This window comes from Chlamydotis macqueenii, chromosome 16, assembly GCF_036417535.1.
Source record: "Chlamydotis macqueenii isolate bChlMac1 chromosome 16, bChlMac1.mat, whole genome shotgun sequence".
Lineage (NCBI taxonomy): Eukaryota > Metazoa > Chordata > Aves > Otidiformes > Otididae > Chlamydotis > Chlamydotis macqueenii.
Window position 1 is genome coordinate 1,880,195 of NC_141571.1, and position 26,341 is coordinate 1,906,535.

At 41.2% G+C, this 26,341-nt stretch overlaps 1 protein-coding gene across 3 annotated transcripts in view; it reads right to left on the reverse strand.

Moving 5' to 3' along the window:
• ITCH (itchy E3 ubiquitin protein ligase) overlaps positions 1 to 25,978 on the reverse strand; it is a 63,100-nt gene extending 37,122 nt beyond the window's left edge. For 2 of the 3 annotated variants that reach the window (XR_015260282.1, XM_086760328.1), the window contains exon 1: positions 25,908 to 25,978. The gene's annotated coding sequence lies outside the window, so the exon portion shown is untranslated. Of the gene's footprint in view, positions 1 to 13,570; positions 13,589 to 25,907 lie in introns of those variants that run through there. The other variant, XM_086760329.1, reaches the window with a different exon arrangement.
• Positions 25,979 to 26,341: the final 363 nt, after the last annotated feature.

Here is a 26,341-nt window from a genome sequence, read left to right on the forward strand (position 1 = left end):
ACTGCACATCTTTGGTCTGCCACCAAATCTGAATCCCAAAGCAGACCAAATATCGTGTGCCTGATCTCAGGTGATTTTCTGCACACAACATTATTTCCAACAAGGAAAGGAACATGTTAGCTTAAGCTACTGGTATCTTGAGTACAAAAGGCTGTATGTGTAAACTCACCATCCAGTAACACCACAAGCAGTCTAAGCAAGCGCGTGGCTTAGCTTGTGACAGGAGACTGGATCTGAATATCACAACTTTCTTTTTAACGGCTGCAATCTGAAGCGAAAGTCTGTATGCACACTGTGACAATTACTGCAAAATTGGTAATTTCACAGGTAAAATGGGAAGTTCTTGAATCCTACAGCTTGCTGGTGCTCGTGTTAACTGCTGGAGACTATGACAACACCAAAGAAGTACAAACGACTCACTCAAGTAGTATATAATGTTATTAGTGGAATCCAGTGCTGTTAATTACTACATTCCAGATGTGAGCCACACAAATTAAACCCTGCTACAGTGAAAAAGGTTTAAATATAAGCCCTTAAAAAGCAGTATAAATTTAAAAGATTTAGAGGACAATTCTTAATTCTGATCCTGTGATCAGTCCTACCAAACTCACTAGGAATCCTTTACGTTTCAAGAAAGCAGCTGAACAGCACCTAGACCGATACAGACATACTGGATAGCCTGAGGGAGTCTGCACTTACAGAAGAGCTGCTCTTTTCCACCCGGAGAAGCAAAACTGCACGTAATACAAATGCAATTACTGAAGGTGATAATTTTTCACTGAAGGCATACAGTGAGCACATATGGCATACATTCACTCAGAAGCACGTGGTAAAGCTAACTTTCATTTCTGAGCCTGCAAAATATGCTCATTAAAACTGTTTTATAAATATTTGACCATTTTCATTGAGAATATGCAGAAAGAATTGTAAGCACATCGAAATGACTGTCCAGCAAACATCTGCCAAGTCAGCACATGTGTATGTGCAAGTGTACGCAGGGAGCCACAGTTTGCACTAACAACTAGCTTAAGTAAAGTTTCAAGAATACGTCCCCTCCCAATACTTCTACAAAAACAAAAATTACATATTGTTTAATTCTCTCAGCCACCATAAAATTTCTAATTATCTTTGTACAATAAAACTGAAAAGTCTTATTTTATTGCATGCTTGCCAAAATCCAGAGGTTCTTCACTTAAAGCAAGCTCCATGAGACAACCAGGAAAAAGGAGAGTTGCAGAGGAAGAAGCAGCAAACAACAATTTACCTGTGCCCTGCACTTCAAAGGCCCTACTTCTCTTGTCATGTTCTCAAATACCTTGACTTCAACACCTCTTCTGCTCCCCTTAACCACCAGCTGAAAAAAAACTCAGCAAGCAGAAGAGCTGGGTCCAAGCCAGGCATCCAGCATGGAACAATCACTGAACACACACTGCAGCTTTTCTCTCGGCTGGGCATTAATTTAAGTCTTTTCCCTACCACGCATGTTCATACCCTATCCAGACTTCTCATAGCTCATGGAAATTTAATCGACTTTGATACCTCCACCTCCATCAATTTTTAGCTGGTATGGATCAGCAACTAAGAAAGTTTGTAGTGCAACACACAGGAAAAGGGGAAGAAGAGAGCAGAACAGGACTGGCAGGTGGAATTGTACACACCTCTTCCTTAGGAAACAAGACTAAAATCCATCAGTCAAGTAAGAATTTGTGATGATTAAAGAACTACACGTTGAAGAAGCACAAAGAGATTGCAAGGGACAATAACCCCACAAGTCACACGCATCCAGCTGATTTCTGTATTTAAACTTAATTTTTAGTATTCAACTCCTCTCTATGTAAGAAATGCAAACACAAATTAAATCTGTTTGGTAAGAAACTACTGTATTAACAGCTGTCTTCATGGTAACATTGCCTATGACTTCAGCTCAAAACCAGCCTAAGGCTACTTATAAACTTAATCACAAAATAAGACAACATACACTCTTCGATCACTATTCAAATATTTCCATTTACTTTTATTACAATAGACAATATTTAGGATTCTGTGATAAGCAAAAGTCTAAGGCAAGCAGTTCCGTCACCAACTGGATACAAGCAGGCCATCACCTGTGAACATCACCAAGCATTTTCACTGTACGAGACCTCTGGATCTCTTCCCAGTGGAAAGGAGTATGAGGATAGCTTTCAAATTAGGTTATAAATAATCATTTTATAAACAAAAATCTAATTTGATAAATCATTATAAACTAGGGACACTCGCTTTACAAATTCACTCTACTGCAAAACAAGTACTTCCACAAGCTAAAACTGTCATTCCAAACTGAGAATGCGTACTCAAGTTTTTTTCCCACAGTAGAAAATTACACACAATCTTCATAAATATTTACATATCTTCATAAATAAATTAATAAAAATTACACATATCTCCATAAATACCTCCTCAAATACGGTTTTGTTGGTTTTGTTCTGGTTTTGTTTTGTTTTACACTGTAGTAAGCTCATGTTGCCTTTTTTCCCCCTTAGATGCTTCCACCCACTTCAGGAATCTGTCAAAATTTGAACTTTAGGAACATTAGTTGAAAAGTTTGAAAGCTGTGACAGAGGGAGCAGAGTAACAGACAGAGCATGATCATGTATGTCTAATTTTCTTAGAAATGAATAAAACAAATTATTTAGCATATAAAAAGATATAATACAGAATTAATATCTTGTTGTCATTAAAAATAAACCATTCAAATGCTTGCCTGAATGTCCTCAGTGGCTGCACGCCTAGGTAGCTTTGTTTGGTTTTATAACGTGCTACCATAATGTGCAGATTATTAGATAAATTATGCTCAGCTTCGTAACTGCATATGCCCTTGTTTGTACTCACGCGGGTTTGAATAAACATTGCCTAAAATAAATCGGCCTCACAGTAGGAAATTCGGTCCACACATCCTTTGGGATTCAGTTCTTTGAATTCCACCTCTAAGTCGAGTGCTGTCTCAGAAGCCTGCCCTCTGGCATGACCTGATGCTGTTGGGCCAAACTGCACCATCTTCAGTGGCATTTTAATCCAAGACAGCAAATTTGATCACCAGATTTTTTTTGTGCAAGTGGTATGGAAGAACAAATGCATTTTAGAGGAGCACAGCTTCAAACATGCCACAAACACTTTCAGAACAAGGAAGGCAGAAAGGGAGGATCCTCATTTATTTTTCTTTTAAGAAATCACGACAAGGAGTGGGGAGAGAACCAGCTTTGAGTGCTTCTTGGTTAAAGTACTGTAAGGGGAGAGTTGCAAAGGAGCTTCTGACCCCACAAAATCAGGGAGTAGAAACAGAAGAAAAATGCTATCAAAGGCTTGAGAGATCTTCAGTGCCACACCAATTTAACTTACAGTTATTTTATTCTGCAAGGGGATTCATCTGTTAAAGAACTGACTTATCAAAGAAGGTAATTTTGTTTCATATTTATTTGAAATAACAGAAGACACAACTAGGTCAGAATGAAATTCTGTGACTGTATATTATACATGCATAGCTTTGAAAATATGTTGGCACATGCTCTTTGTAATTTAAATAATACTGAAATAATTGCACATTGTTGGCTGCTGTCAGCCTTATGTTTAGTAATTAATTTTAGGAACAGGCTAAACTGCTCTTTACAGGTATACCAATTCAAAGTGTATTTGCTGTTTCAATAATTCACTAAAAAAAATAGCATAATGAAAAAAATTTCTTTAACATACCTAGTAATTTTAACTATGGTTTTTAGAGCCTCACTTTGTAACACAGGGATACAGATTTCTGGAAAAAGTGTAAAATATACAAAGTTTTGTTTAAAAGCCCGCATGTAAGATGTAACACATCCCCTTTACAATAATTATTTTTTTTTATCAACAGGTATGTGAGCTACAGACCATTAAGAAGAGATTAGACCAGGTATTTCAGAGAAGTTCAAAGTCACCTGTTTATGTTAATACTGCATTTTTTGGTGTGCAAGAAATTAAACACAAATGATTCTTCTCCTTCCCCCAAAACACCGAAGCCTTTTTGTAATTGAAGACATATTGTGGAGAAGTTATTTTCTCTTAAATGTTAGCTATAACTACCTAGTAAGCCTCGGCAGAGACAGCTAGTTTGGCAACTTACTTGTTTACCAAATCTGCAGTTACTTTAACTTATGAAGTTTCATCTTTAAAGTAAAAAGTGGTTTGACAAAGCTGTTTTTACTGGTTTACATTTTTATCAGGTTTTTTCCCCCTGAAGTAAGTTTTAAGGACATGGTCCGTTTTGCCCAAACAAGTAAGAAGTCATACAGAAAGAAAGAAACTGCTGAGTAATCAACCAGGAAGAAAACGGGCACAGGCTGTAAGAGCGCCGAGTACAGGTTGGAAAGGGAAGCAATTAGGAGGTTTATATCAAGGGATATTTTTACAAGGAAAGGAAATAAAGAGGGTTTTAACAGCAGCATGCAGCTTAGCTCCCTCGGCCATTACTGCACGTGAGCAGCACTACCCCTGCTTACCGAAATGCAGTAAAATCAGAGTAGCGTCTGCCGTAACACATCTGTTGAAACTTAAAATCCAGATGCCCAAACATGAAATACAGTGCATACTGAGTCCAAAAGCAGACCCCAGGCTGAATTACTGAGCTGCTGCTGTCACATCTCCGCTGGTACTGGTAACCGTACTCTCCAGGCCACAGCCAGCACTGAGACGCCAGCGAGCGCTGAAGGCACGCCTCCCCTCTGCGGCGTGCACACTCGGACCAGCTATTACACAGCTAACGTACAGGCAGCTGCTCTGGCAAGAATGACTGAGATGCAGACTTAAAGACAACTCTTGAGCCAATTCAATATACTAGCTAAAATATGTATTTGTGGGAAATACAATTTATAATCAGTTTAGGAAGCAACTCAAGTGACGTGACCTTCAGAGGCTGCGATGAGGGAAAAGCAAGATAAACAAACCATGAAACACAGGAGAAGAGCTGCCCAACTTCTCTCCTTTACCTACTACAGACTTGCTACTGAGAAATCGTTCACATTGAAGTAGAAGCTTCATCCATTATGCTGTCATAAAAATGTATATTTTACATTTTTCCCTCTCTAATTCATATATGCAATATATAGGATCCATCCTACTTTTGGCTCAACACAGGAACCACTTTCTTGCTGTATCTGCGTACAGACTATCATTTCTACACCCATTCAAACTACAGTGGCATATTAGAGTCAGAAGTCACATCTCCTTTAAATCAAAAGGTCTAATTATATTTTATGAGTGAGATTATCTGAATCTATTCCAGAAAACTACCATTCTGAGTCTTTGTATTGGATATTTTTCTGCTACAAGTAAACATACTTTGTAAAGAATTGTAATGGAGATGTTAAGGTTGGTATGAACAAAGAGGGAAGGGAAATGTACATGTATAAATCAGAAAAAAAACAGCAAAACAAAGGATAAAAGAATGGCTTATATAGATAACAAAGGACACTTCCCGCAGCAATAAAACTGAGGAGTTTTTGTGTCAGGACCAGGATGCCCTCTCTCTGGTAAGACTACAGCAGAGATGATCGGCCAGCGAAAGAGCCTGTGCTTTAAAGAGGGTAACAACACACCGCATGTGCCATTCCTTTTCCTGTGAGCCCAACAGGAAAACATACTGTAGCTATGAAGATATGGATATTCCAAATAAGGGAAAAACAACTAGCATTAGCCTCCACTTAACATCTATGGATGCTGAAGTAAGGCAGATTCTAAAGCGAAGAACTAGCATAAAACAACTTTTGAGTCCCAAAGGATATAAAATATCTGTCTATAAAATAGTTTGTTGTCACCAAGAGGAACTTGAAGCATGATAGACAGCTGACAGATCCCATTGCTTCCGTCCTCCGTGCTGCGCGTAAGAGACACTGGCTATGCCACCTCAACACACAAAGAGGTCCTGGTGCTTGTGAGTACACAAGTGTGCGAGAAAGAGTAAATGGGTACGAGAGAATGAGTGTGAATGGGTAAAATAAATTCAAGACTTTTAAAGTAAAGTCTCACACTATGTTCTGTTGTATTCATTTCCTGCAACCTTGTACACAACATGAATGATAATCAGTCTGACATCATATTATATCCCACAACAGGATCAAAAGACGGCTCTGGTCTGTGTCACGAACAGATTTAAAATCACAGTAGCAAAGACTGAGGAACTACAGACTACAGCCTTGAACACCTCTTCATAAAATACTCGGACAATTATTTATGTAACACTAATCCTTAGCACTGATTCCTTGTTTTTCCTAAATATCTACCACTTTGAAAGAGAGCTGAACATGGGGAAATCTTCTGAATCCAAAGCTTCTAAGTTGGAAAATTTGAAAAACATTCAACTACACTACACTGGCCCAGGTTGCCCAGAGAGGCGGCGGGTGCCCCATCCCTGGAAACATTCCAGGCCAGGCTGGCCAGGGCTCTGAGCAACCTGATCTGGTTGGAGATGTCCCTGCTCCTTGGAGGGGGGTTGGACTGGATGGCGTTGAAAGGTCCCTTCCCACCCAAACCATTCTAGGATTCTATGACTATCAAAACAAAGAGACTGCCCAACGAAAGACAATTAACTCTGGAAATGTTGTGTCCAGACACCCAGTTATATTCACACTGCAGCTTCTACCTCCATACCGAGGATCACCAGTGTTCCTTATGCAAACTACGCAGATTAGAAAAACTGGACCATCAACTTCAACCTGCAGAGAAAAATGCTTCCAACGACACTGTTTGCAATCCAAATTAAACTGTCTTCAGGCCTCCAAACCCAAAGACTTACATCAAAATTACAGAGACTTCATTCATTAGAATTTCTATGCATCAAGAAGTCTGCTTGTATAACCCGCACCTCAGCAGAAGTATTTCATATGACGTTTTCCCACAAACATATATTATTTGATACTGAATAAAAGAATTGGAAAAAAAAAACACATGTAAAGAAACAGTATTGCAACATGTAAAATTCAAGGAAAAAAATAATGTACTTGGACAGTTTTTTCGCCTTTCAGTAGTACATCAGTAATTTCCCAACCACAAGCTGTTCTTAGACTAAAACTGTGGCAGCCAGGACAAAAGGGACAAAACAGGCTTTGCCACTAACTCAGATAACTTGCCAACGAATTTCCCTCCTAATTAAGAGGATGTTAGCTTTTACTAACTTTTAAGAAATGCTCGAAGAGGGGAAAAAAAGACAAAAGTGTACATGAACATCATATGCCTTTTGCTCGATTCCAAAAAGCCTGGCAAGAACAGCCACTGCAGAGAGCTGCATGAGATAATTAAAACCGTCTGAGAAAACAAAGAGATGAGCTATTTTTATTTCAGCCATTTCCTTCTCATGGTACAATCCATTTCAAAGAGGACAACAATTCATATATGCAAACCGCTAAGCTAAAACTGGTCCACTGCTGTAAGCTTAGAAATAGAACAGTACTGAAAATGGCTGGTTCTTAAATGCCACCACTGGAAAACACGATCTATTAAACCTGGCACGCATGTTAACCCACCACAGAGAGAGCTACACCAGTATTACCAAGACAGTGAAACTGGCATTGTTGTAATTACCATAAACAGATTTTTAAACTGCTGGATTTACTGGTATTAACCAGACATTAACTGGATTAACTCCTGCATTTTTTAAAACCACTGCTTTTAGAAATTTGTTTTGGTCTTTTAAACTTAAAAAAAAAAACCAAAAAAACCCGAACTTTTGTAATAATATAGTTTAAACAGAACACTGCACTGACTCAAACTACATTTCATCTTGATACTTCTGTGACGTGGTTTCAGGACAACGTTTCCGTGGTAGTGCACAACCAGAACAATGTCAGAATCTGAACAGGGCGGAAACAGCTACCCTGCTACTCTCAAAGCAAGACAAATTGCTTTTCATTCAAGAAACCTGATATTCAGACCTATTATTTTCACAGTTGGAAGTACCCAGGTGTTATCATGGGCTGACAAAGTAAAAGTAAAAGTTTGTTTGTAAGAGTTTGTGCTCTTTTACTCATCTCATGACGGACAAAACTATTTTTGTAGGCCCCCTCTTCTGGAAGCTTACCCTATAGGTGAAGGTTTTTAAATCACTGTTGGTGTCTTTTCTTGATGGAGTAACAAATCCCTAAAGGTCTGAGTACAGAACATTTTTACTTGACTTATCAAAGACAGCTAATCCAATGTAGCCCCAAACCTCTCTACAGGTGGCTGTATTGGATCTTGGAAGCAGGGAGGCTGAAGGAGTGGCCACTGTGAGAAGAGACTAAGAGGCTGCACCCACGCTGGACAGAGCCAGCTCCAGCCTGCTCCAAAGGGATGCATCCCACGGGAGGGACCCCACACTGGAGCACAGGAAAAGCGTGAGGACGAAGGACTGGCAGATGAAGTGTGATGAACTAACCGCAGCCTCCATTCTCTATTCCCCTGCACTGCTGGTGGGGAGGAAGTAGAAGAGCTGGGAACAAAGAAGTGAAGTCAAGCCTGGGAAAAAAAAGGAGGAGTTGGGGGAAGTGGTTTTAGTTTTGTTTTTATTTCTTATTATCCTACTCTGGTTTTAGTTGGTAATAAATTAATCTTCCCCAAGTCAAGTCTGTTTTGCACATGATGATGACTGGTGAATGATCTCTGCATCCTTATCCTTATTAACAAGCTTTTCCAATGTTATTTTCTCCCCCCTCCTGCTGAGGAGGGAGGGTGAGAAGGAGGCTTGGTGGGCACGGTTAACCCATCACACTGGTCTGTCACCACCACATTTCAGTCGCACCACATTTCTTTTAGGATTGTTTAAAGAAAGTTCAGCTTCCCATGTACAAATTAAACTCACTGTCTGAAACCTACAGCTGATGGTATTACAATCAGACAGTTTACGCCCTGAAGAGGTGAAGGTTCCAGACCTGGGGGTGATTGACTACATAGCGAACCAACCTCTCAGAATGAGCAATATTCCTCTTTCATAGGGAAATATCCTTTTAGCACCTCCAGATACCAAAGTCCCTCTGACCTTACCCAATTCCTGTTACAAGCACTGTTAGACTGTTATTATAGATCTCTAACAAAAAGGCATCAAGTTCTAGCAATTACAACTCTCACATCTTGTAGAAATTAATTACAGCTTTCCCTCTTAATTCTCCCACTTCCTTGCACTGTGAACCATGTCCTATATTGAGCTTTGCAGAAATACGGGTTAAAAAAAAAACAATCTGTGTTGTAACTTCAGGGACATCCTTCCTCAGAGAGGAAGGAAAGACCGTTACAAAGGCTGAAGCAATGTCATCAACTGGCGTGTACTGACAGAGCCCTAACCGGCAAAAACCCCTTTTATAGTTCACTTTTAAAATCCAATATTGTTATATTTCCAGGTTTCTACAAAGAAACTACCTAGAAAGTATAAACAACGTTTTCCAGTGGCAACTTTGGAAGAAAATTTTCTGAAGGGAAAAGCAGATAATGTGGCCAGTAACAGCGGTCACCGTTAAACTGCACACCGACAGTAAGCTGACCAGGTATCCAAAAGCATTTAGTGCTTTCTTCGAACTGCAGCTGTTTCATAAACACAATGTTCTACAGCATGCAGCCTTGCTTACAGTTCGCCTAAGTAAGACTGTAGCCTAACTGCAGAAATACATGTGTTTGCTTTGTAATTCAGAGATTATGTTTCTCAACACCACTCAAATTTCATCACAAAGAACAACTTTGAGCGCAAAGAAGTATTGAAGAAAAGTCCAAGATAGTTACAAAACAGAGTCATCAAAAGCAGCAATATTTTTTGTTGTCTGCCCTACAAAATCTCATTTAGCCCTGCAGCTATGTTCACGCTTCAGCTGGCTCTGAGGGTAAAGAGGTTCCTACTAAGCAAAAATCCCCATCTTGAGCATCTCAGTCAAATATTAATGTGGATGGCAGCAACAGGTTATTTTAGACCTTACTGTGAAAGCATGAAAAGGAATCTTCTGAAAAACTTTACCCAAACGCTCTTCCTGCCTGTTGCTATGGGAAGCAGAAGGAAAGAACTTATCTGGAGGCCTCTGCTTATCACCGCTTTAGCAACGTGACGCAGCAGTGAGAAGAGATGGTCACACAAATCCACAAGCCGTAAGCTACTTACTCATGTTATTCAATTGATTTTTAATTAGGGCAATGAAATAATCTTAATGTGATCACCCAGAGCAAAAAATATTACGTCAAAATTTTAAGTTATCTTTTCCCCTTTAAGCAATTTTTTTACTTGTAATCTATTAACTGATGATTGCCTGGAAGAAGTATTTCAAATCTTATCCCTTTTACCCATCTTTTTGCAGTTTTAACAGTTTTTCTGAAATCTAAGGAGTTAGTAGAAATAGTCAGGAAAAACACAAATTAACATTTCCATATTGAAAACAAGCATCAAAAGTTATTTCACACAAAACACATGAACAAAATTTGAAAAAATAAAAAATACACCATAAAAACCAAAACTTTGCCTGTTATGAAGTGCCCAGAAAATTAAGGACAGGGAGACAAAATACATAGAACAGTCACTGACTTTAAAGTCACAGTAAAAAGCATTGTGAAAATTTTCACACAGGATGAGAAAAGTTTGCTTGGTTTTTCTCTCAGACATTTCTGAACATCGTCTAAACAACTGTCAAGCAGCATTTACATCTTATCTCTCAGAACCTTCCTACACATATTTTTGTTTCCCCCTATGCTGTGCATTTAAAAAAAAATACCTAAAAATGAACTGAAAATAAGATAAATGAAATCGTGTTACTGAAAGAGCATATGAGGAAACAAGGGTATCTGAAAATGAGAACATTCTTCTATGAATTGCTTTCTAATTTCCTCCCCCTTTTTTTTTTTTTAATGGAACCACACAATAATTTAGGCTGGAAAGGACCTCTGGAGGTCATGCTGTTCAGCTCTCCCAAAACAGGGCCAACTTCAAAGTTAGATCAAGCTGCTCAGTGTCTCAAAAATGTTCAGTACACTAAACTAGTGGCAAGATACAAGTTGTAATAAAGGAATCTCAAAAGATATTAAAGTGTACAGATAAAATCACAACAAAGTGAGTGGCTCTGTGGTTTTACACGAATGCATGTTCTATTTTCCTAATGCATAAATGTGCACAAAAGCCTTACGTTCTTAGCATTTCATGCCTTTCCCACATCCCTGCCATACTGCTACTAAAACATATTTAACACAGAAGTAAAAAAAAAAATGAAGTTACCCAAGATGCATTTCTTCAAAATTTTATTCCTCCTGATATTTGCAGTAACATGGAGAAATAGTGAACAACATGAAACAGGTGAACTCCACAGACAACTGCCTCTCTACCCCAAGCAGCCACCTTCCAGTCAAGGTCAATTACAAGCCAGCTTTCATTTCATAGGAGATTCCTCAGTCAAGACAATTCACTTCTTTCAGGGCTTCACGCAAACAGTAAATCAAAGTGCTGTACTAAAACTGGAGGGCAAAGCTAACAGTCCTTCAAAAAACATTTTATATGACAAGATTTATTTTGTTACATGACTCAATTCTTAGAAGTGTAATAATTTTTCCAGCATATGTTTGTACACTCATTTCATATCGCTTTCAATTGAAAGACTGAGAAGAGCTCCTAGGCTCTGAAGCATTCTCCTTCTCCCTGTTTCCCAAAAATAATTCTGGATTTAGTGAATGTAATAGCTATTCCTTTAACACCAAGGATGTGTGTTTTCCTGCACCTTTTATTAATAAAAATCCACATAAATGCTTCTCTTTCTAGCAATCTAGGTTTTCTTTTTGGCTTGTTTCTTTTTTCTTCTTGAAGATTTTTACTGCTTCTTCATTTTGTACACTTGTTCATAATGTACACATTCAAAGAAAATTAAAATAATTCCTTTCTAAAAGTTGTATTTAAAAGTAGATGTATTCCCTTTTAGCTTGTATTAGCTTATTGCATTGTCTTACGGCTTCTAAGCTTCACTGAGGGAGGCACTTGCTGAAACAGATTCCTATTTTGTTACAGGCCCATTTTTGACCTCCTGTACTCTAATCTTTCTAAAAACTCCCTGCACACACCTTTCAAAAATACTGTAGTCGACTTGTCTCTTCTTTGTTATGCTGCCTTTTAGAATGACAATAGCCTTTTTCCAGGTGACAGCCTTTGAACTCTCACTGTACCTTCCTCAACCTGATCTGCTGCAGCTATGTCCACATCAGCGAGCAGTGCAATGTAGTAGAAGCGGAGCTAGGACTAAGACAGGTCCGTAGACGCAGTACAGACATTGTACATGCTTCTGGAGTCTTAGTTTGGAACAGCTCTACTTTGATCCCATAGACTCACACCAGTTGGACTGCAGCTTCCAGTTCAGTTTCATCCAAAAGCAATTCTGCTTCCTTGATCCAAGCTGATTTCACAAGTCAAATCAAAGTGCAGTCTGTGAGAACAATCAGGGGACTCATTTCCAAAGTGCACTCCTTGTCCGAATTAAAACAATGAAAACACTAATGCAGATACATTCCCTGTTCCCTCTTCACCTCCTCCTCTCTGGTATGCATTCTGGCCGTACAGAAAGCTTCCACAGGTCTAAGCTACGTCCACTGACTCAAGCTCATTCTTTTGCATCACTTCTGTTCTCTGATTCTGTGAATGTGGATACAGGTATTTTCATGCATTAATATGCTCAGACTTCTAGCTTTCACTCTGTTTTGACAGTTTCAGAGGAGATTCTTTCACAGAATGCTTTCCTTTATAAAAATATAAAAAGGAAACCCCAAAGTTTCCCACTCTCCATCACCAGGACAGGTCTGCTTTTTCCCTTCTTCTGCACAAAATCTAGGCTAGAAAATTGTTTCTGCAAAACTACTGGAAAGACATGACCACAGCAGTTAAAAGTAAATAAATAATAAGGATCTTTTTAGTAAAAAAGATTAAGATTGCATTTAAAGCATATATTTAACTTGAATGATTAATGTTGAAGGTGGAAAAACAAAAAGCTCTGTCATAAAGCACAAAGTATGCGTGTCTTCAAATAGTGTAATAGATTGTGTTTCTCTGAGGCCTAAGTAATAAGCCGGACCACAGAACTAAGAGTTTCATGCGGAAGGAAGAGCAGTAACTGAATATCACTATCTGTGTAAATACAATTGTTTCTTTTACAAGGAGGATACATTTCAAGAAGTATTAAGCATCTACAGAGATGCTGAAAGACTGAAGTTTCTTTTCCCATTCATTCTATGAGAAAATCATTAATCAAAACTACAGCTTCTGATAAAACTCTGAAGCAATTTTTTAGCTCAGTGAAACCTATACTATACCATGTAAAAGCAAAAAGGTCACTCAGCTCCATTGAGTGACTCTCCACATTCCCGGATACTGAAAAAAGTAAATGTCACTCCTTTCTTCAAAAGAGCAAGAAGAATGATGCAGGGAACTACAGACTGGTCAGGCTCATCTCAGTCCCAGGGAAGGTCAGGAATAAATTCTCATAGGAGTCATTTCCAAACATATGGACAAGAAGGTGATTTGGATTAGTCAGCATAATATTCGTAAATCATACTCATAAATATGAAAGGGAAATCATGTTTGACTAACCTGACAGCTTTCTATGACGAGATGACTTCGTAGCTGAGAAGACAGCAGTGGATGCTGATTATCTTTGACACTGTCTCCTACGACATCCTCACAGCCAAGATGATGCAGTGTGGGCCAGACAGCTGTGGGCTGGACTGTAAACCTGGCTGAACGAGGAGGCTCAAAGGGCTGTGATCAGCAGTACACAGTTCAGTCAGAGGCCAGTCATTAGTGCTGTACCCCAGGGGTGCATAACTGGCCAAGACTGTTTGACTTCTTCATTTATGACCTCAACAATAGGACCAAGTCCACTCTCAGCAAATATGCTGATGAAATGAAAGTTCCACAAAGGGAGGTGCAAAGTTCTGCACCTGGGGAAGAACAAACTCATGCACCAGAAAAGGCTGGAGGGCAGTTGGACAGAAAGCAACTTTGCAGAAAACACTGGTCCTGCTGAACACAAACTAGCAACACTTCCTTGCAGAAGAAAAAAAAAAAGGGTCGCCAGCATCTTGGGCTGCATTAGAAAGAGCATAACTAGGAGAATGCAGAAGGTGGTCCTTCCCCTCTACTCAACACCGAGACCAGATCTGGTGTGCTAGTGTGTCTCGTTCTCGGCTCCCCAAATCAGGAGTGACACAGATGTACTGGAGTGGCACCAGCAAAGGGCCACAGGGATGATAAAGTGATTGGGGCATGTCATATGGGGAGAGGCCGAGCGAACTAGAATTGTTAAGCCTAGAAAAGAGAATGCTTGGGAGGATCTTATCAGTGTGTATGGATACCTGAAGGGGGTATAAAGCGTTAAAAAAGATGAAGCCAGACTCTCCTCAGCAGTGCTCAGTGATGGGACAACACACAGCTGACACAAACCAAAATACAGGAAATTCCATTTAAAACCAGAGGATTTATTTCTTTTACTGTGAGGTGGTTGAACAGTGGAGAAGCTTGCCATGAGAGGTTAAGTTGCCATCCTCAGAGATATTCCAAACCCGACTGAACACATTACTGATCGCTCTAACCGGCCTTGCTTTAAGCAGATGGGTTTGGAGGAGACAATGTCCAGAAGTCCCTTCTAACCTCAACCATCCTGCGACTCGTTGACTTCCCTAAAAGAAATTCAATAATTCCTGTGGTACCTGCCCTGTTCTTCCTGTTTGTTTTCTTTAGGTCTCTGTCCTGCAGCACATTTCTCCTCTAAAGAGACATCTATCAAGTTGGTTATATAGATATCTTTTTTTTTTTCCCAATTGAGGTTCGCTTTCAGTGTGCAGTTATTGATTACAGCTCAAGTACTACTAGTTTGAACAGACTACATGTATGCACCTTCTTCAGGGGCAGTAATCTTCATCTGGAGTGTCACCTATTTTAATTCCTACAGCTTTTTTGCAAGTCCTATATTAAAATTCAATGCACAAGCCTACACTAGGTATTTTTTTCTCACTTTAAAAAACTACTTCCATCTACCTTATTGCTGCTCTCTTTACAAAGAACAAAGCAATACAGCTTGAGTCAATCTTCTGCAAAATGTTACTTAGCTTCAATTAATGACAATCAAGAAATGTGAAGTTGAAAAACATGCAAAACTCAAGGCCAAGTTCAACTGTCCCAGCAGAAAGAACGCTGTTGTACACTTCATATCACACTGCTTTCCTGGCTTATTTTAATTTTGTTTTGCCCTGGTAAGAAACCTCGTAAAACATTCACATATCATTGCCTTGGAACCTGCGGTGTCCTTTGACTATTTATATAACACCACAGATGGGAAAGTCCTTGAATTTAATGGCTGATACCATTTAGTCAAAAAGACATTGTACTTGCTACTGGCAAGTATCCAGCTGTTCATACCTTTAAGAATTTCCTTCATTTTCACTCACATGGTGCTAAGTTCGCACAGCAAATCTGGGCAGTTACCTGCACACTGCTCCATCTCTCCCACGCATCTACAAAGCGTGTCCCAATCTCTGCAATATTCTAAATCAAACTAATTACTTTATTTTACACTAAAAGCATACCATGTGTGATAAATCTGGGCTGGACTGTCACTTAAAGATGTTGATCCTCTAACAGTTTCTAAAAGTTTCTCCTAGGTATCTATACTAATTAATTCACACCTCAGTGGGAAAGAATGGCAATGGAGTTTCACTTATGATGCTAAAACCAAACAAAAATGATGCTGAAAAAATCCCAGTGGCATAAACAGGTAACCTGATTGTGGAGGCATAATACAGCCACATACCAAGCTGATAAATTCACATCAATGTGCTGTTCTACCACTTCAGCCTTATGGTTTTAACATATCCACTAACTTTAACTCATTTCGCAGTTCCCAGTGCATACATTTAGCTCCCCTATCTCATTATTACAGAAATACCCACATCGCATGACAGTTCAGATTACAGCTTTATGTTATTTTCCAATTAAAAAGGCAGAAATCATTAACCTTCATGAGTAAATTTCAGAAGCTGCAGAGCTTAATTTGATGCTTACGGGAAGAAAGATAAAAGACATATTAGTAGATACGTTGGAGAACCACTTGAGCTTTAACTAATTTGACTGGTTATTTTGTGATTGGGCATCAGAAGAAAACTAATGTTTTTGTATTACAGCTATTTTTAAATGTATTTCAAAGGCATTACTTCCGAGGGTCAACAAGAAACAATCTCCATATTATAAATTCTCATAGTAAAACAAAATACAAGGCCACCACCTTCTGTTTCACCATCCACCTTGCAGCTTTTAAACAAATCACTTCAGAAGCAGTTATATATTTGGAGGATAGCATCTACAGAGGATTTCATAATCTCCAGCCATTAGTTTTTCTTCATGTTTAAAGCTCAATGCTTGCTTCAACGTATTTCCCCATTCCATTCGCAGTGCTACATTTCATTATCAATGGTTCATACACACCTTTATTCAAACCAGTTTAGACAAGGTTTTTAACTCTGAAACAAAAAGCTTGACCATTCAATTACACCATTACCTGTATTCATCACTAAGAATGACAACTTCACCCACTACTACAGTTGTTTTAAAAAATGTTTTTTAAAGAAGCCTTTTTAAAGGCTGTTTACTAGCAGTCCATAAACCCAGAACCAAAACCAGATCCTGTCACCTGGAAGACTCAAATCTAGCAGATACCAGCTTTATTATGCTTTTGAAAAATGTATCTACATTAACCTAAACACAATTCTTTAGCATGTTCTGTACAGCACACAACGTGCCTTGTTGCAGGAGTGTTCAACAGCACTGATGAAGGTTCACACGTGTACAAAGACACCTCCCTCTGGGGGTTTAACAACAAAGAAAGCCCTAGATACACCTCTCTTTCCTTGCTCCCAAGAACACAGAGGCATCGCTAGAAAGATAATGGCAAATTATATCACCTGACTAAAACTATCTTCCTAAATAGATTGTCACTGTAGGTACCTGAGCAATAAACCAAATCAAAACAATTGCAATTCAACCTGGCAAGGCTCATTAGAGAAATGATGGATCGCTCCTTACTACCAGTGACAACCACAAATCTGAAATTTGCTGATTATTTGAAATCCCTTGAGAAAGGAAGTTCTTTGTCACTTGCTGCTTGTTCTTGCTTTAGCAAATTAGATGATCCAAGACAGTTCCTCTTGATTAACTTTGATTTAGCTGTAAGACCAAGAACTACTGTAGCCAATGCGCTGGAATTCTTAGAGTTAACTACTTACCAAGGTATGAATACACATCCATTGCCCTGTAAGAAAAATAAGCTGCTTCTCTGAATACTCTTAACCATTACAAACAATCAAAGAAACTAGAACCAGAAATCTAACATTTGCAACAAAATGAAGTAACATTGCTGCATGCTAAATTCAATGCCAGTCGAAGTACAGGTTGTATCTTTCCAACCCAACAAATCCAGAAGTCGTAATGGAAATTAGAATTTATTTAAGTAAACACTGAGGTATCTGAAAGCCTACTATGGGTCACTATCTTTTTTAAAACTGCAAACTGCTGCAAGAAAAATCTTGAGCTCCAGAGGAATAACCTTGATGTTTTCTAATTGCAACACAAGTCCATCACCTGCTTCCCGGGAATCTTTTGCAAGTGACCAGATGGCAACAAGAAAGCATAGCCAGGAGGGGACAACACAACCATCCCAACCCTGCAAAAAACCCGCTTGGTACGTTCCAGCGCATACCTCTCTGAAAAACAAAACAGAAACCATAGGAAAAAGATGGCTTAGAACTCCACCACTTCAATATTCTCAGTACTTCCATTTAACTTGGTTTTGGGGGGCTGCTCTAAAACCTTTTTTCCCCTTTATCAGAAGATAAGGTAGACTTCTCTTCTGAAATCTTGGGTTACGCAAGGCATCTGACTGTAGTAATAAATAAAGTCCTTGAATGAAAGTTTCTGTCTTTATGTTCTAGATTTTCTGTCTGAAGAACTGACAACTGCACATGTAAAAAAAGAACAAGATTATCTGCTAACAACAAAAATTAATTGCATCCTCCAATTTCAAGGGAATTGCGGTACTGCAAGGATACAGCTTAAAGCCCACAGGTCTGTGAAGAAGCTTAGAAATGTGCAAACTAAAACTTGACAGTGAGCCAGAGGTAACCGTACAGTAAGAGTGAGGGCAATGAGCTGCTGCAACTATCAGGGGCGTGCAGATGGGGAGCTCTGCTCTGGCAATCTGACATTGCTGGAGGACTGGTCCCACCTTCCCCTTTACGCTCCTCCCAGTCACAGTCCTTCCCTGCCTTTGTGCCAATTCTAGTGCTAAATTGACACTCACTGACCTGTTTAAATTCATTAAATCTTCACCCAAAAAAAAAAAAAAAGCCTAAGGCCCTTGATAACCGCAAAATCTTTTTTTTTTTTTAATAAAATAGGCATACTTGGCATGCCCTGGCAAAGTGTTCTACACAAAGAGTGTAATTCAGTGTGAACACACTTACTGCATCACAGAAACACCCCTTCACAGCTTACCTGTCCATGCATTACATGACAAACCACAAAGGTACTCACACACTGGAGCAGAAGAGTGGGCCCGTAGGGTTATAATGCTATGTAATGACCTTCTGATTCAGCAAGCATTCTTCAAAATACAAACCCCGAATCTAAGTCACGTGAGGAGTTCTGACAATTGGTCTTTTTAAATCTAGTTTGTAATGCGTAAGAACCTTACTGCCTTTGACTGTAAGTCATGAAGTCAGAAACATAAAATACAAAGTACAGAGTTTACTATTTTAAAAATAGGAAGTGAAATTCCAAAAGCAAAGAAATCCCAGCTGTGGCACAGGCTTTCTCTCATAATAGATCCTATCCCTATCATTACTGTCCAGAGAGTCCCTCCCTTCTCAACTCCCACATCATCCACCCTTAACTGTGAATTTCATTTTGTTGGTATCTTCTACACTCAAATGTACAGTTCATTGGGAAGGTCACAGCTTCGAAGTGAGCACACATTAGTCTGAAAGCATTTTCACCTCTAATATCACCATCAGGACAGTATTGTTTTGTTTAGACATTCACATCTCAGATGAAAGCAAGACTTCTCTTACATGTTATCTTTTCCTTTAACAACTCAAATTGTCAGTAATGCCATGAAAGTCTTGTAGTTCTGAGGGCCCGATGAGGGGTGGAAAGAAAGGGAAAGGACAAAAGTAATTACATGTCACACCTCACAGGACAATGTTAGAAACCTTTAAACCATTGAGAATACCAAAACAAATCATCAGCAATGATGCACAGAGCAAATCCACTTGCCCAAATCAGATTTCAGTAAGTACACTGATTCAATGGGTGCACAAAGAGAAGAACAATGAGAACACCGTTGCCTTGTGATAGCTTATTCATTGACCTGAACTGCATTTGGTTCAGGCAAATGTTTAGCAAATGTAACATTGCTCTGTGTCGTGGTTTTGTTAGTGAGGGGGGGCCTAAGGTGGCAGCTTCTGTAGGAAACTGCTAGAAGTCGCTCCCCTTTGTTCAGTGGACTCAGCCGGGCCTAGGGCGGACCCACTGCTGGCCAAGGCCGAGCCAATTGGTAGCAGAATGTTCCGTGATAACGACTCTGCGATAACGTATTTAAATAGGGGAAAACAGAAAAAAAAGAGAGAGAAGAGAAGATGTGAAGAAGCTGAGCAGGGGCAGAGGCGCAGAGGGGGAGGCGCAGGCCTCATGGGCCTTGCAGGCCTCACCCTCTGGCCTCTCACCAGGCAGCCGACTGGGCCCAACTCAGCCCGGCCCGGCTGCAAGAAGTGGAGAGGAGATGAGAAGTGAATAAGATGTAAAAAAGATCCTCAGAGACATCTACCAGCCTGTTGTGAGGAACGGCTGCAGACGCCAAGGTCAGTTCAGAAGGAGGGGGAGGAGTAATGTGGCTCCTGGCCAAGATTCCCCTGCAGCCTGTGGTGACGACCATGGTGGAGCAGGTTGCCCCCCTGCAGCCCATGGAGGCCCACGGAGGAGCAGAGATTCACTTGGAGCCTGTGAAGGATCCCGTACTGGGGGAGGTGGATGCCTGAAGGCAGCTGTGGCCCATGGAGGGCCAGCTGGGACAGCTGTTCTGAAGGGACTGCACCCGTGGAAGAGATGACCCACGCCGGAGCAGTTCCACGAAGGACTGTGGCCCGTGGGAGGGACCCCACGCTGGAGCAGGGGAGGAATGTGAGGAGTTCTTCCCCCAACCATGAAGCAGCGGCGTAAAACAACGTATGATGAACTGACTGCAACCCCCATTCCCTCTTTCCCCCTGTGCCACTCGGGGGGGGAAGGTAGTAGAGATAATGTTAAGCTTGGGAAGAGGGCGGGTGGGGGGAGGTTATCTTGTTCTCTGTCTCATTATCCTGCTGTTTGTAGTAATAAATGAATAGTTTTCCCCAAGTCAAGTCTGTTTTGCCCGTGACGGTAACTTTAAGGATTTCTCCCTGTCCTTATCTCAAACCTCGAGCCGTTTTTCCTTATATTTTCTCTCCCTGTTCTCTCGGAGGGTGGGGGGAGTGAGAGAGAGACTGCGTAGTCTGGTCCGATCGGGGCTGAACTACGACACTCTGGAAATTTGTCATTCTAACACACAGCACAGCTGCAATTGCAAAAGATAAAAAAAAAGATATTCTAGCGCCTTACTGGTAAACTCAACAAGCACAGAAGGGAGCATGCCAATTATCTGCAGAAGTACTGCCCATTGATCCTACGTTTTCCTCTGTCTTCAGGTGATGAACACTTCTCAATGTAATTAGAAACGTTACACATGGCCAGTATTTACTAAATAATACAAAATAAAAAACCTGAAAACACAGGCAACAGCTATTTAGTTTGGACAGCTACAGAAACTTCTAAAATGTAGAGTAAGGTGGTCAGTGTTTCCCTAAATCTTCAGCACTTCCCTCCTCTTACACACACATTATTCCCCTTCAAACAGCTGGAATAAGAAGCTGCTCAGAAGGCAGTATCAGGACGACAACACAGGCACTGGATGAATCGCGTACGCTGAAGAACAGAAGTAGCCTTGCTAGCCTTATGTTAAAAAAAAGCGAGAGTCACACTGTTAGGTTTTATCTTCTAAGCTCCAGTATTTCCTTTTTTCTCACTTCCTTCATAGAGTGAAGTGCCTTTCACATGCAGGATTGCCCCAGGAGGTCTGAACTTGGATAGATAGGAAAGGGTGTTCAACCTCAGGTAAAATCCAGGGAAAACACGCAGCTCATCACTTTCACAGACATTAGCAAGCCTGGTTAAAGACTAGGCCAAACACACTGGGCCACATTTTTAACTAGTCCCTGATATATTTACAGCAGTAGGAAATGCACACATACATATACATGCAAGGCACACACGCACACATAGGCGCAAGCCCTATGAAGAGAAATTAATCAGAGTAATCCAAAGCTTAATTAATTCAGGCTCTAACAAGGAAGGTAAAAAAAAAAAAAAAAACAAAAACTTTAAAGTTGATGAATCCTTACAAAGAACAAACTCACTGCATCTCGTTGCTTTGCAAATAAATCAAAGTACAACAGCTTACGGCACTGGCAGCACAAAAATTAAGGTGCCAGAAAAGTACAAATATAGTATTTGGAGCAACAGGGCTTAATCCATGCAGATGTTTATGAAACCACCAGTGAAGAAATAAAGATCAGGATATCTGACCACTCTGTCAAGCAAGAGTCATGATTATTAATATATAATTAAAGGACAGCTAGCACTGGGGACAGGAGCAGGCACCAGGGATGGATACTGACCAAAAGTATGTGAAAAATTAACAATCCACTCTTCTGTGTCTCAGTACATACTCTTCAACTCACCAGCACCTAGTCTTCCTTAGCTTTTTCCACTAACATTGGGCAAGGTAAAGCCAAAAAGGACAGTAACCACTTACAAATGACTTGCACAGGCAGAAGTTCCATCACAAGCATGTGAAATTGAAGGAATTAGAAAGTCCGTTTCGTTTTAAAGTAAATGAACATGCTCCCAGTCACAAATTTTATATTCTTGATGCGTATTTCACTGCAAATTGCTATACACTTGACGAATTAATGAAGAAATCAGAACCAGATTATAGATCTGTCTTTCCTACATCTCCTTCTGTTCAAGATAGCTTTTAACCTAACTGATCTTTCTTCTCCTCAGTATTAAACTTTAAAAAGATTACTGGGTATCTAGCTAATACAAAGAGAGAAAAAGTACGTCTAAAGGCTACCCTTGACAAAAAGCCAGACTTACAAATAACAGAAAAGAGTATAAACGTTTCATAGAGGCTTATATTAACACCCTCTTCTTGAAAGCTCCAGCTTATATATCATGACCTATGCATTCCAAAACTCAGTATTTGCACATTTCAGGTAAAAAGTAAGATACTTAACTTCCACTTCTTGATTAGGGATCAACGATCTAACTGCAAATATGTAAGTAGTTCTGCTCATGACTGAAACAATAGGCCTCTCCTACCAGCACAGTTTAGAATAGCTCGAGCAGGTGGGTGGAAGGCAGGCATTATCAGTTCCTAAACGGGAGGACTGTAATAAAACTTTTTTTAAAAGAAGAATAGCATATTAACATACTGCCAAGTTTTAAAAAAATATTTGAACAACCAGTGTAACAAGATCTAGTATCATGTTTCCTCACAGGGGAAAAAAAAAAAAATCTGCCCTTGATGCTTTACCACAAAGTTTGTTCTATGCCCCAGTATAGTAAAAGTAGAAATTCCTGGCATAGCTTAAGAGCTGGTCATACGAAATAGAGCCTCGGTTTCTTTAAAAAGCTCTTTCCCAGTTTGTTACAATACTTTCATTTCTATTAAGTGTAATTTTACATAGAAAAAGATCAACCCTTCAACTGCAGCAACTCTGCACTACAATAAGTAAAACCTGAATGCCAGTCACTGACAGAAAATGCTCAAGTCCTTATTGCTTTATTCTTCAGATGAGAGGGATGAAAAAGAAAAACTACCTTTCCCTCTCCAAAATGTGGACACACAATTAGCTCATATAACAGCCAAACCAAGCCCAAGAAGGACTGCCCAAAACCTTTAAAAACACTCAATTTATGAGATAGTAAAAACTAAATATCTAGAAAAACAGAACACTCCCAAACTAGACTATAATCATGGCTCGTCTACTTCCTCTTCTGAGGTGAGCATACACTTCAAAGTGCTTCTGTAGTTGGGCAAAGTACGGTTACAGCCAGCAACTGAGGCAAGTACTCTCCTGTAGGTAATGCACACCTACTCGCTTTCCTTAGGTGTAAGGGCACAAAGTAGCTCCTTCAATTACATATAAGTACAGCAGACTGACAAAAATTAGAGCATTACATGGACGTAACTGGATAGCCAAACAGAAAGGCTTAAAAGTAAACAGCATCCGTGACAGCACTCCCAGAAGCTTCACCACTACCATCTGCACGGGGTTTTTCTTCTGCCCTAACCCTACAGTCTGTTTTCCTTGCTTTTAAGCAGAAATTAAATTAGTTATGCTGCAACATAAAAAGCACTTCACTACAGCTGAATACATTTACCACTTTGTTTAAATAGCTTAAATTTACAAAAGATGCTTGTTTAGATGCTATCATCACCTGATACTAATGGACAATGATGTTGAGAAGTGACTTATCTATTGCATATCCTGGAAAATAGAAGAAAATTCTTTCATTTTGCAAATCTCTCATGAGACATTTTTCAAGCAGTCCTAGGGCAAGTTTTCTTAGAAACAATGGTTAATTTAAACTCTACAACAGAAATATCATGCTACTTTACTGTCTTCCTGTTGTCTTATTTATTCTGTAGTTAACTTCCCCAAACCATTTTGAAACTTAGAAACAAAGAACCAAGACAACTTCATATTTCAGAGCTGTTTCACCACAGAACGAACCGAACTTTAAGAATGGAGAGAAAACTGAGGAAAGAAAACGAGGTGATGCTGCTTAACTAATAAATTCATATAAATAACCTTCTCTCAATCTCTCTTAAGGCCCAAAATAACTGTTTAATCTGTAAGAAGCTTTCAAAGTTCCCACTCACAAGTCTCAGTTATTTTCCACTGCAACATCACCTTTCACATGTACTGTATCAGTTTTGTTTTAAAGGCAATAAAATTCACCTTCGATCAGAATGCTAAACATTATTCCAATGATCATTTGGAGGTGAATGCATTCAATGCAGTGATTAAACGGTCAGCCAAACCACAACTAAGAATCCACCCTAGACCAGGTTCTGATTTAAATGGCTGTAGCAAAGAGCAATGTAACCGTAATTAAATTAGAGCTGCTCTGGACTTTCACTGTAAGAAGAGAGAAAACAATTTAAATTTGTTTTTTTCAAACAAGATTTTTTTTTTTTAAGAATTAAAATCCTCAGAACTGAAGACAGCTTGCAGTTCATGTTTCGTTCTTAAACACCTACGCCTTTTTTCAGGTAACTGCAAGCAAGCAATAGCTGCATCTACAGTCATTCTCAGCAAAGACTGCTTTCTTACACATATCAGTCCGGATTTCTCTCCTTTTCTCTTTGAAAAGGATGAGTGGCAGGGTAACAGAGACCAAACAAAACAATGAGAAACTAACTAAAGTAAGCAATAATATATTGAAGAAAGATGGTCTAAAATACCCTGGTTTTCGATTTCTTCAATTCTAACTAAGCTATAAAGATAAGCTTTGCTGGAGATATTTTCCAAAGCTTCAAGGGTAAAGGATGCCACACAAATTACAACAGATATCCCAAGTCCTACACCTGCCTTTCTCTGCATCACACAGATCTGAAGTTCTCTTGTCACATCTTGTCCCAACACAAATGACAGCTATTAAAACAGGCCGAATTCTTGGATATTAGAGTCAGTTAGATAAAGGCATCCCCAAACACCCTCTTCTGCTCTTATCTGGACACTATTGCCACACAAGGTCAAAGACACCCTGTTTGGAAGCGGGAGGGTTAACAGCTAGAACTCGTCTGTGTTTCCAAAATAAAGCGGTGGCACCAGCGTTGCCATTCTGCTGTGTTTACAAGAAGGAACACAGCTGAGTATAAACCTCCAGCTATAGTCAGGCTTTATCGCTGGGAAACGTTACTTCGAGGCATGGCTGTACCCTGACAAGACAAAGGCAGTGAACTCCGGTAAAGTGGCTGCAGCAGCAGCCTGACCGGGAAGAAGACCCCAGGACAGAGGGGGGTAAACGCAAAGGCTGGACGGAGAGCTGTGCTACGGAACCACTGCCGGGAAGGAAAGCCTCTGATGGGAGCAAAGCCCCAAGGCGCTAAGAGGGCGAAGGTTTAGAGGCTGATCTCGGAGACAAGGAACCTGGAAAATATGGCAGGGTCCGGCCGGGGCGGCGAAGCAAACAAACAGTGCTGAGGACAACTGGAGCAAACGATGCTGGGCTGGGGGAAACGGCAGCCCAGCCCGGGATCCGGGAAAGTGCCCCCACCCCTCCGGGCGGAGAAGACACTCCGCCGTGCAGGCCGGCAGCACCGGAAAAGGGGCGGTGAGGCCAGGCAGCCCTCGCAGGGGAACGCCGGGGTCCCGGGACCGCCAACCCCGCGCCCCGGGGAAGGAACGATGCTGCCGTCCCCGCCCGGCCCAAGAGCTGTCCCCGCCGGGGGCCGGGGAGGCAGCGCGGCGGCGAGGGCCCCCCTCAGCGAGGCCCTCCCGGGGGCGAGAAGCCCCTCACGCAGCCGGGCCTACGCCCGCCGGGGTCCCCCGTGCCCCCCTGCCTCCTCCGCCGCCGCGCCGCGGCCGCCCGGAGCCGAGGAGAGCGGCAGGGCCACCGTGCCGCGCCCCGCCGCCCCGCAGGGTCAAGTCCAGTCCCGTCCCCACCGCTACCGCTCCCTCCGCCTCCTCCTCCCCGCCCTGCCCGCTGCGCGGACCCCCGCTCCCCTCACCGGGCTCGGCGGCGTAGCAGCTCCTCTGTCCCGCAGCCAAGATGGCAGCCGGTGCGAGCCCAACCTGAGGCAGCGACTTTACAAAGTCGGGCGGGATCTGCGCACGCGCCGAGTCCCTCCGCGGCCCCTGGAGCAAAGTGACTACAAGTCCCGGCGTGCTGCGCGCCAGGCGCTGCGCATGCTCACGGCGGCCTGAGGGGGCCGCCTGGCAGTGAGGGACGGGGCGGGGCGCGGCGGCCTGGCGGGTGGCGGCGGCTCTCAGGTTCGCCCGTGGCGGTGGTCTGTGTGCCCGGGCTTTGGTGCTGAGCTCCCGTTAACGCTCCGCAGTAGCACTCGGTTCCCGGGCCGCCGCTGGGGCCTGCCCGTGCGCTGGCGAGGCTGCCTGGAGCAGCAGCGAGCCGTTTGGGCCCGGTCTTGCCCTCTCCTCCCACAAC